Genomic DNA, 12,522 nt, shown 5'->3' on the forward strand with positions numbered 1-12,522 from the left:
ATACTGAGACTTCGTTTCCTACGAGTAAAGTCTGTCTTTTTTTTCGCCCATTATTTTTATCTTCTTTCTGTGTTTCCCAATCTTTCTTTGTTTCATTCTCCAGCCACCATTTTGGTATTATAGGTTTTGCATAATCTAGATTAAGTCAAAGGAAATTTTGATCCCTTTAAAAACAGCCAAAATTCCAATTTGATTTTCGCCGTTTGGAAAGTCTCCAAATTTAAAATGGAAGTCATTTTAAATAACGGGGATGAATAAGTTTTTTAAATAATAATGAGTGCTCATTGGGGCAAAGAAAAGGTTTAGGGAATAATGAAGAAAAACCATTATTAACAAAATATATTTCATGATGGATGTGTTGGACGACTTTATCATAAAGTCTTTATTCCTTGAATATTTTTTATAAAATCGACTTGTATTTGGCTTTATTGGGAATAACATTTGATTAATTAACATCTGTCTTTGAGTTAACTGGGAATTAGATCAATGACGTATTATTGCCTAGTTTCAAAATTTACTTAAGCAACCATTCAGATATAAGACACACATTATTATATTATATTATTAACTCTCTATATTATATTATTATATATATATATATATATATATATATATATATATATATATGTATATATATATATATATATATATATATATATATATATATATATATATATGTATGTGTATATATATATATATATATATATATATATATATATATATATATATATATATATATATATATATATATATATATATATATATATATATTGTATATATAACTCTAAAATTTTTTATTTTCACAAGTATCTTCTTTAACATAAGTGTTTTAATGAAACTTTTCCCATTTTTAATGGGGTAGTGTCATTTGAGTCTAACTTTGATTTGATTATTAAATAATTCCTTCGTATATGATTGACATAAATGTTATTTCACACAAAGAGAGATAAAACGAGTAGATGTTATCAGAAAAATATTGCAACCACAGTAAAATGATGCTAAGTCAGAAACAATACATCATGAAATATATTTCTTTAGATATAAAACTTCAATATAGTTTTTCTTCATTATTATATTTTATTGCATATATATATTTTGCATATATTATATACATACATACATACATATATGTATTATATATATATATATATATATATATATATATATATATATATATATATATATATATATATATGTGTGTATATATGTGTGTATGTATGTATGTATGTATGTATGTATGTATAATGACAAAGTCAGATATCTTTTCCATTTGAAACCTTTTTATATGATTACGGATAAAATACAGACAGCAAAAAAATTTATTTATATCTAGCCTCTCTGTAACTTCAGGTAACTGCACCAAAAGCCAATTATTTTGCATTTCAAAAAAAGGGGCAGATGTGTATTTGTTCCAGACCAGGATAAAAATGATATGTTTTGGCAGTTTTGGATAAAAATGACCAGCGGAGGGGATTATCCAGAATTGGTAACACTGACGAGATTTTACGTTGTTGGATATTTTATTCATGAAAAAATGGTTTAACAATTCGTAGTCGACATACATGAATATCCACAGATATTTCAAAGATGTTTCATTGTCGCTGAAATGAATGGTTGTTTGGGATGATTATAGCTGATGTTATTCATTTTAGGAGTTCAGTGATATTCCTCAAAACTTTGTCTCAGTTATTCCATACTCAATGGCATTAATAACACTTACAGCAAATGGTAGTGGGAGAGTCATATACATGATGAAATGAACTAATTCCTGATTTCTTGCACGACCTATGATTAGATAAATCTTTTGAACTTTTTGAGGTGGATAGAATTTATCTTCGTTACAATTTTTAAACATAGCGATTTCAGTCATTCATTGAGATATGAATTATTGACTTGTTTCACCACTTTACAATTTTTTTCATATGCATTGTCATCCATAGCGTTGAAATGTCATTTTGAATTTTGTTGACAAGATTTAGCCTGACGTTATTTTCTAACCTCTCCAAATATCAGTGATTCTTTTAAAGCAAAGTATTTTCAATACATCTGTCTTGAGGAACTGTACCGTGGACTCTATCAAGATCCTCAGTTTATTCAAATGTTGAGCACTAATTTATCATACTTCTTGTACAGAAGTAAGTTCTGGTATCATCTCAAGGACTTTCTGCAAACAGAAGTAATGCTTCTGTAATTTTGTTTTGTGTTTGTTCACGTTACTAGCACCATATTTTATTTTCTTCGAGTTCCTAGGCAATATTTTTCAGAAACAGGTCTAGCAACTACTGTCCATATATATATATATGCTATTAGATATATATATATATCATCATATTTATCACTCAATGTTAGCTGTATAAGGGCCATACTTATATGTGTGTTTTTCCAGAGTAACACTACCACCAGAAAACGTGAATTTTATGTTCGGTAAAATAAATTTGAGAAAGAATGTAACCAGTTCAGCTTTAATATTTAGCATTGCACTGCTGGACGTCAGCAGCAGTCAGCATTTTTAGTATTGGACAAAGGTAGTGGAGGCGGTGAGATCGCCCATTGAATGAAGACAAAGTCCATTACTTAGACAAAGATCAGTGGTTCATATTGGAATAACATCCTCATATCTTATGTGCGTGGATCAAGAATTGCCCATGAACGTTCAGAAAGGATTTAAGAAATAAGATAGAAAAATAAGTGATGAAAATAAATTAAATATTTTAAAATGAAAATGAAACTCCATGAAATGATCATAGATTTAACACCCTCTTGCCGTGATGTCACTTGCTGACACAGAACATGATCCTAAAATTGGTGAGAGAAAGATTTTCAAAATCTAGACAGAAAGCAGGGAGACAAAGATTTGAAGTGAGGCGATTTAAATGGCAGCCCCAGATCATAAGTAGACTACATTCGTTTGTCTTCTCCGTTGTTGGACTGCTGAGTGAAATATTAAAGTATTCAGGTGGAAAAAATTTAAAGGAAATAATGAACTCAGTCATTCATTCAGTCATTCATCTGATTTACATCTTTTGTAAGAAAATAAGAAAGTTTATATGATAAAGTATATATATATATAAAATATATATATATATGTATATATATATATATATATATACAGTATATATATATATATATTTTATATATATATATATATATATATATATATATATATATATATATATATATATATATAAATATATATATATATATATATATGTATATATATATATATATATATATATATATATATATATATATATATATATATATATATATATATATATATATATATATATATATGTATGATATTTTGTTCAAAATTCAAAATATATATAGGATATTATAATCAATTTCTGTATTCAGTAGTCTAAGGAAAACTAAATCTTCCTTGATATTATCTTAAAATGCATTTTGTTATTAAATTAATCAGAAGATAGTTATTAAAAACCATATATTCTATCATTTATTTTGGAACAAAAATAAATCTAAAACCCATTGGTAAGAGTAAATGATTTAGCAGGTCATTGTCGCTGCAGAAACAAATTCACAGTTAGTATGAGAATAGAAAAAAAAAAAATTAAAATGGGTAATTTATGCCGATGTTAAATGAAGGAACCTAGTTCTTCCCACATTTCCCGCCAGGGCGCCTCTCATCGACCAGATTTTTTCTTCGCCCAGCATTTGCAAGAAAGGAAAGCACGGCATTTTCTACCTGAATAATGGATAAGAAATGACGAGCATAACTTTCGCAGTGCCAGACAGACCCTGACATAACTCGCTGCTTTTAGCGGGCCTTCCAACTGAGTTTTATGACGCCTATTTGCTTTGATGCTATGCAATCCAGTATTGTTTCTCGGCGGCGCTTTTCCTCAAGGCAAAAGAAGCGTTCTTCCTCAGTGAAAATTTAAATAAAAAGGTAAATTGCGAGCCTTTTAAAAATTAAATATATTGTTATTGGTTTTTAGTTTTCTGTAAAGGAAAACTATTGTGCCGGCTTTGTCCGCCCGTCCGCCCTCAGATCTTAAAAACTACTGAGGCTAGAGGGCTGCAAATTGTAGTGTTGATCATCCACCCTCCAATCATCAAACTTACCAAATTGCAGCCGGGTTTATGATAGTTTTTAAATTTAAGGTTAAAGCTAGCCATAATCGTGCATCGATATAGGACATGCCACCTACGGACCGTGGTTAAAGATTCTTGGGCCGCGGCTCACAGCATTATACCGAGACCACCAAAAGGTAGCTCTACTTTCGGTGGCTTTGATTATAAGCTGTGCAAAAAACTCGATAGCGCTGAAGAAACTTCGGCGCATTTTTTACTTGTTTTTTGCTTTTCTGACTTGGAGGAAATTTGAATAATACTATTAAGTTTTATTCTATTGCTCTTCTACAAGAATGTTCCTTTTTTTAAGCCAAGTTATAGAAGAAATATAAAGCTTATGAGGTGAGATGACCCGGCGATTAAATGTTTGACAGTTTTATTGGTGCGCGGGACTCAATTTCATGCATGCAGTAGTATTTGCCATTACAATGAAATGTCTTGAAAAAAACCTAAATAATACACAGAAGACGCTAAAAATCTTAATAGGTAAGGTAAAATGTGCTAAGACGAAAGATCTGGATGGAGAATATTGAGTAAAACTATGTTTTTTGCGTGCTTTCAGAATACCAAGACAAATCTAACAGCATTCATTCTCAAAATTATGTCAGTAGTTTTATCTCTTCATTTCATTGCTTCATCTTTTTAAATAACTGTGACTTGTTTCTGAAAAATTTCATTGAATATGAATTCTGACATAAGATATGCAAATTGTGCCTTTTCAAGTCAGTGGCCATGGAGAGGCTTGACCAGAGTGAATTAGCGAAAGTTCTGTGAATAAAGACTGACGTTCTTGTCATTTTTATGATTTCATAAGATGAAAGTTATAAGCACGTCTAGGTTTAATTGCTGCACCGAAATGTAGGCCTAAGCGTGGCCTTTTTGAGAAGTAGGAGGGTGATTCTTGCCCCCTGAAGTTTGAGTTAAAAGATGAATATAGCGACTTCTATCTTCTGAATTGTTCAATATTTCGAAGACCTAAGAAAAATATTGGAGGTTAAGTAAATGCCATCAGTGACTACCCAATTTAACCCCTTCACCTGGGATTTTTTTTCCTTTCCAGGACAGATGCTTGTATGTTCAGTTTAAGAATAAATACTGTAATATTGGCGTTATTTTAAAACAGTATAGTTTAGCATAAATTTCTGCTTCTCTTATACGACAAAATAAAAGGTAGACTCTACCTCATGAGCTTTTTCAGGTGTCTAAATAATATATTTCTCTCATATGACCGATATAAGTGATATGGCATTATTAGCATATGGAACAGTTGTTAATTTTTATCATGTTAATCGAAATGAAAATTTGATATTACCTTTTGTGGGACTTTCTAGAAACTGTGTTTAAATTCAGGAAAAAAAGTTGAAAGGTCAATTGATGGATTTTAAGAAAGTTCCTAAGTGTTATTTTTTTCCTACATGAATACATGCATGATAGCTCGTACTTATAATTTTTCTTAATTTAATTTTTCCGTACCCTAGTTCCTAATCGAAACATCATAAGCTCGAAACTACTACGAAGTATCCCAGAACCCAGCCCCCTTCGCCCACCCCTAGACCCGAAAACAGGCTTATCTCGATTTCATTAACGAGGTCACGTAAAATGTCCTTCCCAGAGAAGCTGACCAAGCCATTTTATTCATGACTAACGCCGAGAATCTCTTAAAGCCATTACCGATAAAAGCCATATCGTATCAGGCAAATATCTGAATTCATTTTCCCCTTCCATTCCCTGAGCAAATATTTTGGGAGACGGTATTTTGGAGACGGGAACTGCAAGCGCGCGCATGAAGAGTAAGATTAGTCTTTGAGGAATACAATTGAAGGAAGAAAGGACTTTACGAATAATGCTAGATGTTTTTAATTAGTTTATATATATATATATATATATATATATTATTATATTTATATATATATATATATATATAAAAACAGGAAATATAGAAAATATTATATATATATATTTTTGGCATAAAACCTTTATATATATAATATCAAAGATTGGTTTGTAATATATATATGTATATTACTAACAGGAATTTCATTGCCAAACTGGATCTTGTATGGTAATGAAATATTTATTCTGCAAAAAAGTTTAACTTTTGTAAATAAATCCAGTCCATTTGAGATAAATCTTATTCAATCTATCCAACAACTTGTATGTGATAAAGTTACTAGGGGAAAAATTATATATATAAATGTACTTTATATATATATTATCTTAGATTATATATAAACGAAATATATATACAGCAATATATGAGACTTATTGCTTAGATATATATATATATATAAACAAATCCCCATGCCATGAATATTGTATATATATATCATATATATGGGAGGGTGGGCATATGACTAGAATTATATATATATGGTTAAAGAGTAGATTGCCTTATGGAAAGCTGCAGAATGAGATATCGTCTGTTTGTTATATACTTTGAATGTATCCTAAAATTATATATATAAATAATATATATATATATATATATATATATATATATATATATATATATCTATATATACACATGATACGGATTATGCAAGCTAAAATTAATATTACACATATACACATATACATATAATATATATATATACATATATACATATATAAGATATTATATAATATATACATATATATATATATATATATATAATTGTTATATCATATATATATTATATGTGTATATGTGTATATGTGTATATGTATAATGTAATATGTATATGTATATATATGTGTATATGTGTTTTATGTGATATGTGTATGTGTATATGTGTATATGTGTATATGAAATATATGTGTATATATGTGTGTGTGTGTGTGTGTGTGTGTGTGTGTGTGTGGCCATAAAGAAAGTAAAACAACGGAGTGCTTGGTCTTTCTTTTAAAATTGTGGTTTTTAAGCAAATAACCAATGACCTACAACAGAAAATCAGATTGCGAAGAATCGATTTTCCAAAAGAGCAACAAAATTAAAGGAACATGCAACCATTTCATTGGAGTATATCCCAAGGTTATTGTATCTGAAGCTTTTCATCTGAAGAGGAAAAGGTGTCCTAGATTAAGTCAGTACCTGATTAACCAAGAAGGTGAGGAAGTTGAGACTAATTACTGATAATATTTAGTTTCACTTTTGAATATACTTTGGGCATCTGATAAGGCATGTGATAAGAGTATATAGACCTAGACTAAAATTAATTTGATTTGTATAATGTTAAGCGTTTTATTTCATATATATGATTTGTGTGATGTTAATTGTTATAATGCAGATTATATGATGTATCTAGAGACAATATTATTACGTCTTGATATTATACTACTAAGAGGACAATCAGTTGTAAGTGATTTTAAATTTAACAGCACAAAATGACCATTATTCTTTTGGTCAGTTATAACTGAAATGAAAATTTTCAACAATGATTAGTTGGAGTAAAAAGCAAAGGGTGTTTCCTTGGTAATTCTTCCCACCTGTCACTTCGATCATGAAAGTCTTCATTTTTTATTGTAGCATGTATTTGAAATTTGGCCAGGATAACATAATTCGTTTATCCATTTTCTTATGTTCTGCAGTTTGTTGTTCAGGAATTCAGGACTGACAATACGTAATGCTCATAGGAACACTGAAAAGAGCACAGAGAATTTTATTACAATATAATGTCCTGAAAGATAATACGTAATTTTAATGACTTGCTACTTTTCCATATATTCGAAACTTAGCCTAAAAACTTCGTCTTATAATAAGGACAAGTGACCATCTTTTTGTATTTCTAAAATGAATTTAATAGGCGGGAAGTATTCAGTTTTACTAAAAGGTTATTGATATCACCGACTTTATGTATAATATCATAAATGATTGCATACTGAAGCCGTGGTACAGGTATTAGAATAATATCAGGAATATAATGATTAATAAAAATCAAACACATCATATGCCCATATCAGAATATTGGTTAAATAGGGTATTAGTTGCCATATCAATTATTTCTTTACTGAATCTTCCTTTTAAAATGAACTTATAATCATTAATACATAATTCAGTAAATTCCCAAATCTGGTTGACTGTCACTGGTAAATCCCATCGTGATCCCAATTTTTATAGGTATACTAATACCGATAAGAACTCACTCCTGTATTTCCTTCCCATCAGACGGATGATAAAGCTTCGGTGCACAAAGGATGCTATCGGGCTGTTATTAGCAGCCAGAAGTAACAGTTGATAGTCGAACGCTCGTTGATGATCGATTTTATATACTGGTATTATCAAACTGAAGGCTCCCATATCCACCAGGAATATCCTGCTGGAGGCTATGTCATCGACGTAACATCAGGCGGAGCAAGCATCTGGAGGTGTCATGGTGGCCACCATTACTTCTTTGGATGGCTACCTCGGTCGTTTTTTTACCAGCTGTAACTAGGGGCTTGGTTCCTGACTGCTTTTCTGAATTTTTGACATATGGGTAGCTGGGAATTTGTGGACGAATGGGAGTGCACCCCTTACTGCTGCCTATATTGTTGTCTATGAACGGCATTGCTTCGTTGTCTTTTTGTGGTTGACCTCACTGGTCTAGTCTAGCAGTTGTCTACCTTCTTTAGAAAGTCTGCCATGGACTACCTTCAATATTGAGTAGGGCAGCATGGATGTTGGCTGGGAGATGGTACAGCCAAATCACCTGGCAAGGTCAGTATTCTGTAGCTTGCTATCTTTGTGGAGCTCTGGAAGTGTGAATAGGGACTCAAGTTTATTACAGAATGCCCTCTTCTGGTGAGTTCCCCAGTGCCATGTTCAGTAGATTGAGGTCTTATCTGACTCAGGCAGACAGTGGCAAGGAGAATTCCTAGATTAGGAATTAGTGGAGTTCTTCATAGTTGATCCTTTTCCCCATGCATCACATAATGTGGTATGAGAGAAGAGAGTTCATGGGATTACCTCGAGGATGTAGTCAGCCTTTTCCGTCAAGCTTGAGACATTTCTGAGGTGTAACTGTAAAGGAGAGGGCAGATGAAGATTTACAGCATTTATGTTCATACTCTTAACTGACATATCCCTAAAGTGAAAGCTAGCCAGAGCTAAGGTGCTGTATTTAGATTATTAGTAACCACCGGTTTTATGCAAGTACCGTGCCTTGTCTACCAAGTGAAGGACAACTGAGGCCTTGTAAGAGAAAGTAAGCCAGAGCTAAACAATGAAATTAGTTTGTTAGTTGCTGATTGTTTCTAAGTAGGACATGGCTGGAGCCATGTTACCTACCTGGTTACTGCAGAGTCACCAATAAAAAGGTTAACTCATACACACAGAAAACTAGAATATACTGCTTTATTGTCGAGATTTGATCCACTTTTGATACAGTGTGCAATCAGTAACAGTAACAATGCTCTGGGCAATCTGTACCACATGCTGCAGGTGATGATGGTGACTCTCAAACACACGGTAGTGAGAGTTCCTCATGTTATCTACCAGGCCACTGCAGGGTCACCAATGAAAAGGTTAACTCATACACAGAAATTCAAAGTATGCTGCTTTTTTGTCGAGATTTGATCTACTTTGATAAAGTGGGCAATCTCTGCCACACGCTACACGCTACAAGTGATGCTGGTGACTCATGAACACATGGTGGCGAGGGTGGCTCCTGATGGACCAAAGCGCAGCAGTGAAGTTTGAGTCACACATGATCAAAACATAAGATACCTTATTTTCCGAGAATTTATAGTTAACACAGAAAAAAATTGACAAAGAGGGCAAATACCAATTACTACATAGTGGCATGCTGCATATACAGAACCAAGGAAATACTCATTAATTAGCCATAAGCTGCATGATGCTTGTCAAGAAAAAACATTACCATTAAAGAGCAAATATATATCTTGTATGATTTTCATTTAATTGTATCATTGCTGTTTGTCCAAGGATAAGACTAGAATATCTGTCAGTCCCCTTTAACTAGGTAGGTATTACTCTGCTGTCTGTTCATTTTATCCAAGTATTACTGTGGTGATTGTCCCATTCATCCAGGTATTGCTGTTCTGTCTGTCACTTTTATCCAGGTATTACTGCAGTGACTGTCCCTTTTATCCAGGTATTACTGTTCTGTCTGACATCTTTAACCAAGTGTTATTGTACTGTCTGTCACCTTTAATCAGATATTACTGTGGTGACTGTCACCTTTAATCAGATATTACTGTGGTGACTGTCCATTTTATCCAGATATTACTGTGCTGAATGTCATTTTTATCCATGTATTACTGTGGTGACTGTCCCTTCTATCTAGATATTACTGCTCTGGCTGACATCTTTAACCAGGTACTACTGTACTGTCTGCCCATTTTATCCAGGCATTATTGTAGTAACTGTCCCTTTAACCAGGTTAAAAGTTAAGCATATCTTAGTTTAACCAGACCACTGAGCTGATTAACAGGTCTCCTAGGGCTGGCCTGAAGGATTAGATTTGTTTTTACGTGGCTAAGAACCAATTGGTTACCAAGCAACGGGACCTACAGCTAACCAGGTATTGCTATGCTGTCTGTCCCGTTTAACCAGGTATTACTGCACTGTCTGTCCCCTTTAACTAGGTATTACTGTGCTGTCTGTCCCTTTTATCCGTGTATTACTGTGGCAACTGTCCTTTTTATCCAGATATTACTGTTGTGACTGTCCCTTTTATCCGGGTATTACTGTGGTGACTGTCTCTTTTATCCAGGTATTACTGTGCTGACTGTCACCTTTAATCAGGTATTACTGTACTGTCTGTCACCTTCAACCAGGTATTACTGTACTGTCTGTCACCTTTAACCAGGTATTACTATGATGTCTGTCCCTTTTATCCAGATATTACTGTGGTGGCTGTCCTTTTTATCCAGGTATTATTGTGGTGACTGAAAAGCACTTTTAACAGTATATTTCTATGGTCTCAAGTACATGAAATGGGGTACGATAAACCCGTAGAATTTATTTACCACATAAATTACACAGGGAATGGGGAAAAGGGATAGGGGAAGGGGAACGAGGTGGGGGTATGGGTTTGAAACCCACCCTATTATGTAAGTTGGATCAAATGATGGCCACCTGCCAAATTTTGTCTAGGTCGGTCAATCGGTTCGTATTTCCATAGCTCACCAACATACTACCCAACATACAAACATTCACTTATATATATATATATATATATATATATATATATATATATATATATATATATATATACATATATATATATATATATACATATATATATATATATATATATAATGAAAATAAAATTCATTGAAGGAAGGAAACAGTGGAGTGCTGCAGGCCTTTCGACTGTCTGTCGTCCTTTAATTAGCAGACAGTCGAAAGGCCGTGCAGCACTCCATTGTTTCCCTTTCCTTCGTGGATTTTATCTTTATTTATATATTCATCACATTCCATATTTTCGTAAGCTCTTCCTTGGGCGAGTTGGTAGAGTTGTGGCCTTGCACTCGTTAGGCCCGAGTTCGACTCTCCGGCCGGCTAATGAAGAGTTAGATGAATTTATTTCTGGTGATAGAAATTCATTTCTCGCCACAATGTGGTTCGGATTCCACAATAAGCTGTAGGTCCTGTTGCTAAGTAACCAATTGGTTGTTAGCCACGTTCAATAAGTCTATCCTTCGGGCCAGCCCTAGGAGAGTTGTTAATCAGCTCAGTGGTCTGGTAAAACTAAGGTATACTTTCTTTTTTCCATATTTTTGTGATTCAGTTAATACATATATACATGTACATACACACACGCACATATATATTTCCACCAAATCTGCTGTATTGCATATAAGTAACTTTTGATTGTAAAAATATCAGCCTGACTGAGACCGGGGAAAAAGACATTGTCTATATAGGTGCATCTTCAGTTCAAAACCTTACCGTCCGTTGGAGGATAGTAGCATTTAGCCATTTTCCTATAGGAAAATTCCCATATCAGCCTTAAATAGGTGGTCCTACGGCCACTTTTCCTTTCTACCTGTCTCATGAATGTTTGAAAACAAGAACGTGGACACCTGTGGGACTGTTCTGACCTAAGCTCAGTCCAGGAAACGACAGAGAGAGAACCAAGCTTTCGGAGAGATAACACGTCAGTTGGACCTCTTCCCCCTTTCTTTGTCTAATATTATTCTATTAGTGAAGTGAAGAAACAATTGCGAGAGCTTCCGTCAGTGCGTTGATCGCACAACGTTCGTCCTAAAATCAAAGTCGCTTTTGTTCCAAAACTTAGCCCATTCTTTTATCCTTTGTTTTCTGTATTTCAAATTTCCTTTGTTCCCCTTCAGCCACCACTTACGGTATATGTGTTGCGAAGTCTAGATTAAGTCAAATTATTTTATTGTTAGCTTCAACCCCATTATTCCAGTAAAATACCTAGGATTTAGGGTAAGCAAATCGGTTAAATCTCGATAACTTTTGTATGCCTCGTCCGAATG

Source organism: Macrobrachium rosenbergii, chromosome 2 (genome assembly GCF_040412425.1).
Source record: "Macrobrachium rosenbergii isolate ZJJX-2024 chromosome 2, ASM4041242v1, whole genome shotgun sequence".
Lineage (NCBI taxonomy): Eukaryota > Metazoa > Arthropoda > Malacostraca > Decapoda > Palaemonidae > Macrobrachium > Macrobrachium rosenbergii.